This window comes from Salvelinus sp. IW2-2015, unplaced genomic scaffold (assembly GCF_002910315.2).
Source record: "Salvelinus sp. IW2-2015 unplaced genomic scaffold, ASM291031v2 Un_scaffold2220, whole genome shotgun sequence".
In the NCBI taxonomy this organism is placed as follows: domain Eukaryota; kingdom Metazoa; phylum Chordata; class Actinopteri; order Salmoniformes; family Salmonidae; genus Salvelinus; species Salvelinus sp. IW2-2015.
In genome coordinates, this window is record NW_019943550.1 from 68,796 (window position 1) to 76,990 (window position 8,195).

The window sequence follows — 8,195 nt, forward strand, 5'->3', positions numbered from 1 at the left end:
CAGGTGACAGGCTACACACACTTGAGGATGGAAGATAACAGGCTACAGGTTACAGGTTACAGGCTACACAACTGGACTGGGAGAAGATCAACAGGCTACAGGTTACAGGCGTCACACACTGGACTGGAGAAGATAAACACGCTACAGTGACAGGTACACACACTGGGACTGGTAGAAGATAATACAGGCTACAGTTACAGGTTCGCGCTACACACTTGACTGGGAGAAGATAAACAGGCTACAGGTTACCAGGTTTACAGGCTACACACACTGACTGGGAGAAGATTAAACAGGCTACACACACTGGACGAGAGAAGAAACAGCTACAGTGACAGGCTACAGCACACGGACTGGGAGAATAAACCAGGCTTACAGGTGACAGCTACACACACTGGCTGGGAGAAGATAAACAGGTACATTGAACAGGCTACACACACTGGCTGGGAGAAGATAAAGCAGGCTTACAGTGTGACGGCTACACACACTGGCCCTGGGAGAAATAAACAGGGCTAGCACCACACTGGTGGGAGAAGATAACAGGCTACAGGTGACAGGCTACCACGACACTGGAACTGGGAGAAGATAAACGGCTACAGGTTGAACAGGCTACACCCAACTGACGGGAAGAAGATAAAACAGGCCTACAGGTGACAGGCTATCACACAACTGAGCTGGGAGAAGATAACAGGCACGTCTGACAGGCTACACACACCCTGGACTGGGGGAGCATAAACAGGCCGTCGAGAAAGATGAACCCAAGAATGATGGTCTTTATCTGCACAAGGGAGTAAACAAAATCAGTCATAAACACACAAAAGTTTAGCCTGGTTGTGTTGAGGCTGAAATGCACGCAGGAGCCGCACGCACCCCCCCCCCCCCCCCTGCTCCCTGGTCCCAGTGGGCAGCCATAGCCTTATATAGGGCAAATTGCCATATCGTCTCTTAGATAATGATTCCACTCTCCACTAGACTCAGTTTACTTTGGCCAGCCAGTGCACATAAACAACACCCGACCGAAACATTTAGCTCGCGCGCGCGGCCTCTCGTGAAATCACGAAGAAAGAACGTTAACACACGACTGGGCTTTCAACCTCCCGGATGAGAGCAAGTTGCGTTCATTCTCCGATAGGGAAAGAATTGGTGAGGCTTCTGCCGGAATTCTCCGACCCCAACGCTTAGCTACATGGACGCGTGTCTTGAAAAGAAAGGCCTTTGTCGACAGGCAAGGAGCAGGATTTTTTATTTCAATCTTTATTTAACCTAGGCCAGTCAGTTAAGAATCAAATCTTATTTCCAATGACGGCTCTACAAAAGGCCTCCTGGCGGGACTGGGGCTGGATAAAAATAAATAATAATACTATACAAATATAGGACACATACACACATCACGACAAAGAAGACAAACACAACACTACTAAAGAGGACCTAAGCAACACAAGCAAGGCAGCAACACAAACATGACAACAACATGGTAGCAACACAAAACTGGTTAGAAACATTAAAGAACAAGGGCAAGAAGGTAGAGACAAGTATACATCACGCGCAAGCCCATGATGACGATGGAAAGCAGAAGCCGCAATAACAGTAGTAGATTACTTTACTCTGAGCCAATATCACTTATAACTCCGACAACAGAGGAGAACCCTAGATTCTAGAAACAAGACAAGCACTCGTATAACATCCACCACGATCCCATCAGTGCCCTCCATTTTAGAGTACGGAACCAAAGATCTCTACTGAGCTACGATTGGCAAATGCACACATCTTTTTTTTTTCCAGTCACTTTTTACACATTTTGTACAACTATCCGTACAAACCAACTACACCCATTGGCCCTCTCCTACACCACCACCACTTCTCCAGACCAGCTACAGTAGATGGTTGTCTGAATCCCCATGGAGCAGTAGTGAGCTAGGGCACGGTAGCATCACACTACGACGTCGTCTGTCCTCTCCACACGGCCTCACCTACTGATTACGACATGTTGTTTTGACTGGGAAACTTAATCGACCACAGCGATCGGAAAAGACGGTTCCCGTCCACATTGGGATTGATTGCTGGCGGCCCTGCCTCAACCCTTACAGTCCAGCTAAAACCAGCCACACTAACTACTAGTTTCTGACCGCCGACCAACGCACTGTACGCGGTTTATGATTAACCGCACAACTTCATGATTAGAGAGAGCATATTGTCAGGAATTCTAATGTTATAGGAGACATTGCATCTGAAACAGTATCACGTTGGTTTCCTCTGGTAAGTTCTTGATCTACAAGGAGCTCTGTCTGGACGGCGCCCGAACCACAAACTCCAGGATGACCTGGTAAGGGTCTGTGCTCTATCTAAACTCTGAACTGGGAACCGTCCTCAGAAGAATGAATTTTATGCAGAACCACACAAAAGAACAAGGAGACAAAGCGTGACACAGTAAAAATGCAATCATTGTGATTTTAAAAACTTTCTTGGACCAATAAAAATACCAAAACAATAATTGTCTCCTTTTCGAAAGGCATCATTTTTTATTGAGGTTTGTTATAACCTCTGAAAATCATGAATCTGATGCAGTCTTCACCAGGCGGTTGGAAGAGAAAGACACACACACACACACAACACACACACACACACACACACAGACTGGGACAAGAACCACGACCACAAACTGAACGACATAACACGGTATTCTCCCCTAGAGGTGTAGGTAAGAGGTTGTCTTACCTACAGGAGAGGAAAAGTAGGTTCACATAACTGCTAGGTATAATTGGAAACAGTGGGATCCAGATCAATTGGTGGATTTAGGAAGAAGCAGCTTCTTTCAACTGCATTAGATTTCAACAGATCTAGTTGTTCTCACTCCTCTCCTCCTCTTCATTACACCCAGTTGTCTTCTCTTTTCTTTCAGGGCACGCGCACACACAGAGAGGTTGTTGATGTCCAGGTTTCCAACACTGCCAGAGGTTTATTGGTCCTCCGTGACTTGCCTCTAGGGACAGGCCTCTCGGACTGGGGTTGCATCACGAGGGCTGTTTGGCTTGCATGTGAATAACGCTGAAGAATCCCGTGACCTTTCAGACCACATGGTTGTTTTAATGATTGCAGCAGTTGGGCTGATGGAGGGTTTCTACACTTGTTGATATCTCTCTCCTCTCTCTCTCTTCTCAAACAGCCGTAGGATACATACTCAGTAAATGGAAAACTAGAATAATAGTGAAGACACGAAACGTATGACATACAACATGGAATATTCTTAACCAAAAAAGTGTTCAACAATATCAACATATTTTTAATATTGAGCTCCTTCAAGTACCACCCTTTGCCTTGATAACAGCTTTGCACACTCGTGGCCCATTTTGGACCCAGCCATTGTGCATATGTCCCAGGAGGTAAACTGAGGTGTTGAGCTAACCGGCCGTCTCTCTGCCCGTTAGCAGTCTGGAACACCTTTCTGCCACATGACTGTGAGCTGTTGCCTCCAGTGGTAACACTGTGCTACTACAGACGGAATGTCGTCTAGTGTTTACGAGTCTCCTTGAAATAAAGCACGGCTGTCAACTATACCTTCAGCAGACGCAATTCTGAATCTGAAAGTATCTCAACGCGTATATTACATTCACAAGGCGTAATATCCAAAGTCTCTACAGACAAAATCTGTGTCAACAGACGTTTGTTTGTGGGTGACATGGTTCAGATTTAATATGTTTTATTGACACGCGAGACCTGGGAATGTGACAGGCTGACAACGTAATAAAGACAACGGAGTCATAGCTACCATAAACCAGGGCTGAAACACTCCACTGGCAGAATGAACCGCTCCCTTTCACTCGCCCGACCGTTTGGATGTCATGCTCCTTCGCTCAAAGGACAACATTACTTATCCGCTATACGACAGACGACTAGAGCGACAATGCATCATACGAGAGTTGGAGCGCCGTGAGAGAGGAGGAGAAGCAAGTCCCCCAGGGGCATCCGATGGGGGTTGCAATGAAAAGACGTGTCCAATCTTGTCCTCTCAAAGCATCCTGTATGCGAATGTAGGCATGTGAGAGATAAAGGTTTTTAAATAGCAGTTCCTCTGTGAAGGACTGGAAGTAATAGACGTTTGAGTTCTGTGGCTGGTGGACCTGCGACTGTCCATCTACACTATAACAGCAGGACACAGCGTATGACACACCATAAAATACTAGCGAGGCTTTGTGTGAGCATGTCCAAATGCAATACTGGCATGGCAAAATATATATGTGCTGTGCTGTGCTCTTGCCTATAAAATGTTCCTGCTGCCGCGCAAACCACCAATGGCCTACAACAGAATGAGCAGCACCTGACAGCACACAGTGTTGTCCGCCAGCAGCCAGGGCCTTGCAACACACAGTCATGGAAACAGGTCTGGCGTCTGAGAAAGAGAGCCTCAGAGAGACAGAATTTTTCTACGGGCTTCAGTCCGATTAGGAGGTGGGCCTGTGACAGCCTGAGCTGCTTCCTCCATGATCCCCTAACTTCTCTGGTAACCACACCGTGTTTAGAAAAACAAGCCTTTCTGTGGTCATACACACAAAACATGCAAGCAGACACTCATGACAAACTAACCACACCGCGACCCCGGACCAAAACAATACACCCCGACAGACTACTCACCCAGACGACAAATACACCACGACAGCACAATACACCCAGACAGACACAATACACCAGACAGACGCATACACCAACAGACACATACACCAGACCGCCAATACACCAGACAGACCATACACCCGACCGACCCATACACCCAGAAAGACACACACACCCAGAACCGACACATATATCACACACCCAGACAGAACAAACACACCGACAGCACACACCTACCCAGACGACACCCACCCAGACCAGACACATACACCCCAGACAGACACGATACACCAACAGACACATAAACCCAGACAGACACATACACCACAGACAGACACTACACCCAGACAGACACATCCCCAGCAGACACACAGTCCCCACTCTCTGTCAAATCTTTCCTCCTAGTATAAACGATATGGAGGATATTCTGAAGTAACATACTGCTAACCTTAGCCACACACACACACGACACACACGCACCACATCACACACACATCCACAGACACACACACACAGCACACACAATTACATAAACGGACCTCCATTTTCAGACAAGGGGTGCCCTCACTCTCCTCAACAATGACAACTCAGACATTACCCCCCTCTCCCTCCACTTCCTTCCTCTAAACTTACATTTCACACCCTCATTGCATTCCAACTATCAATCTAGACATACACAGGAACACAGACCACACACGTGTCTGAGACAGCAGAAGGCAGCTTTATTTGCACAGCGGTTTTGGAGCTGAAAGAAAGGGAAACAGGAGATACTGCACAGCATAGATGAAGACGATAACATATGTGGCAGTTAAGTTTTGAACCATCATGGGTTGTGTGTGTGTGTGTGTGTGTGTGATGTGTGTGTGTGTGGTGTGTGTGGTGTGTGTGTGTGTGTGTGTGTGTGTGGTGTGTGTGTGTGGTGTGTGTGTGTGTGTGTGTGTGTGTGTGTGTGGTGTGTGTTGTGGTGTGTGTGTGGTGTGTGTGTTGTGTGTGTGTGCCGCATGTTTGAGTTGATCCTTGTCCTGCTCTTTTAAGCTCAGGCCCTAATCGCTGCCCCCCTCAGCTGTGGAAATGCCTGCAGTGATTGCGTGGGTAATTACCAAATGCTTGTACTTCATCCGCTCCCAGCACCATTAGTATTAATTCTGTTCTTTTTTCTTCTCTTTTGAATAGAGGAATTTGCCAGAGCTTTATCCAGTGAGGGAGGGATGGCCGAGGGGGGAGGGAGGGAGGAGGGAGGGAGGGAGGGAGGTGAGGGAGGGAGGGAGGGAGGGAGGGGGGAAGTGTAGGCCCCCAGCTGGACCACAGCGCTCTCTGTCACCCTCTACCCCTCTGCTTTTAGTTACTTCTAGCATATCCATCGCTCCACAATGGGGGAAAAAATACTCCCCCCCCCTTGTTTAAAGGTTTTTGCTAGGGTTATACCGCTGGGTTATTTCCGCTCCAGTTTATAACCGCTGGGTTATCGCTGGTTATACGCTGGGTATACGCTGGGTTATACCGCTGGGTTATCTCTGGTTATATCCGCTGGGTTATACCGCTGGGTTTATTCCGCTCGCCGTTTATACCGCTGGGTTATACCGCTGGGTTATACCGGCTGGGTTATACCAGCTGGGTTACAGTACTCCGCTGGGTCACATTCGCTGGGCAACATCGCTGGGTTGAACCGCATGGGTTACACCAATGTCATCCTCTCTGACCCCACAGCTTACCAGTCATATGAAAATACAGTAACAGGACACAACGTCTAACCTGCAGTCATATGAAAAATACAGTAACAGGACACAACGTCTAACCTGCAGTAATATGAAATACCTACACAGGACACAAGTCTAACGTGCAGAATCTGAAAATACAGTAACAGGAGCACAACGTCTAACCTGCAGTACTATGAAAATACATTAACAGGAGCAACAACGTCTAACCTGCAGTAATATAAAATACGTAACAGGAACCACAACGTCTAACCTGCAGTATAATGAAATACAGTCAACGGAGACACACGTCTACACCTGCCAGTCATATGGACATACCTACCAGGACACACCGTCTAACCTGCAGTTCATATGGAAATACGCTACAGGACCATCACGTCTAACCTGCCAGTCATATGAAACTACATAACAGGACACAACGTCTAACCGCAGTCATATGGAAATACAGTAACAGGACACAACGTCTAACCTGCAGTCATATGGAAATACAGTAACAGGACACAACGTCTAACCTGCAGTCATATGGAAATACAAGTAACACGGACACAACGTCCTAACCTGCAAGTCATATGGTCAAAAGCATACCAAGTAAGAACAGTGACACACTCTAACCTGCCACGAATTATGAAATACAATTAAACAGGACACAACTTGTCTAACCTGCAGTAATTTAAATTACAACGACAACCCGAGTAATTGGAAACTACGAACAGGACACAACGGTCTAACCCAAGTATATTGAAAATACAATAACCAGCACAATGCTACGCCTGCAGTAATATGAAAACTAGCATAACCAGGACAACAGACGTCTAACCTGCAGTAATATGGAAAATACAGTAAACAGGACACAACGTCTAACCTGCAGTCTATGGCATACAGTAACAGGACACAACTCAACCCAGTCATATGAAAACAGTAACAGGCACACAACGCTAACCTGCAGAGTCATCATGGAACTACAGTAACAGGACACAACGTCTAACCTGCAGTCATATGGAATACAGTAACAGGACACAAGTCTAACCTGCAGTCATATGGAAAATACCAGTAACAGGACACAACGTCTAACCTGCAGTCATATGGAAATACAATAACAGGACACAACGTCCTTCAACCTGCCCAGTATATGAGAACAACATACAGGACACAACGGTTCAACCTGCCAGTATTATGAATAATAACAATAACAGGACACAACGTCTAACCTGCAAGTCATATGGAAATACAGTAACAGGACACAACGTCTAACCTGCAGTCATATGAAAATACAATACCAGACACAGTCTAACCTGCAGTATAATGAAAATACAGAACAGGACACAACGTCTAACCTGCAGTCATATGAAATACCAATTAACAGGACACACTGTCTAACCTGCAGTTCATATAATACAATACAGGACACACAACGTCCTTAACCTTGGCAGTCCTATGGAAAATACAGTAACAGGCACACAGGAGTCTAACCTGCAGTTCCTGTTACTGTATTTTCATATTACTGCAGGTTAGACATTGTGCTCCTGTTACTGTATTTTCATATTACTGCAGGTTAAACGTTGTGCCCCTGTTACTGTATTTTCATATGACTGGTAGGAGCTGTGGGGTCGAGGAGAGATGGACATTGGTGTAACCCATGCGGTTCAATCCAGCGGTGTAACCCAGCGATGTACTGTAACCCAGCGATGTGACCCAGCGATGTACTGTAACCCAGCGGAATAACCCAGCGGAATAACTGGAGCGGAATAACCCAGCGGTATAACCCTAGCTGATTGGTCTGGGTGTATGTGTCTGTCTGGGTGTATGTGTCTGTCTGGGTGTATGTGTCGGTCTGGGTGTATGTGTCTGGTCTGGGTGTATGCGTCTGTCTGGGAT

The 8,195-nt window shown here is 46.5% G+C and overlaps 1 protein-coding gene across 1 annotated transcript in view; it reads left to right on the forward strand.

Moving 5' to 3' along the window:
• Positions 1–8,195, forward strand: part of LOC112073306 (ERC protein 2-like) — a 105,218-nt gene that overhangs the window by 68,273 nt on the left and 28,750 nt on the right. The window lies entirely within an intron of this gene.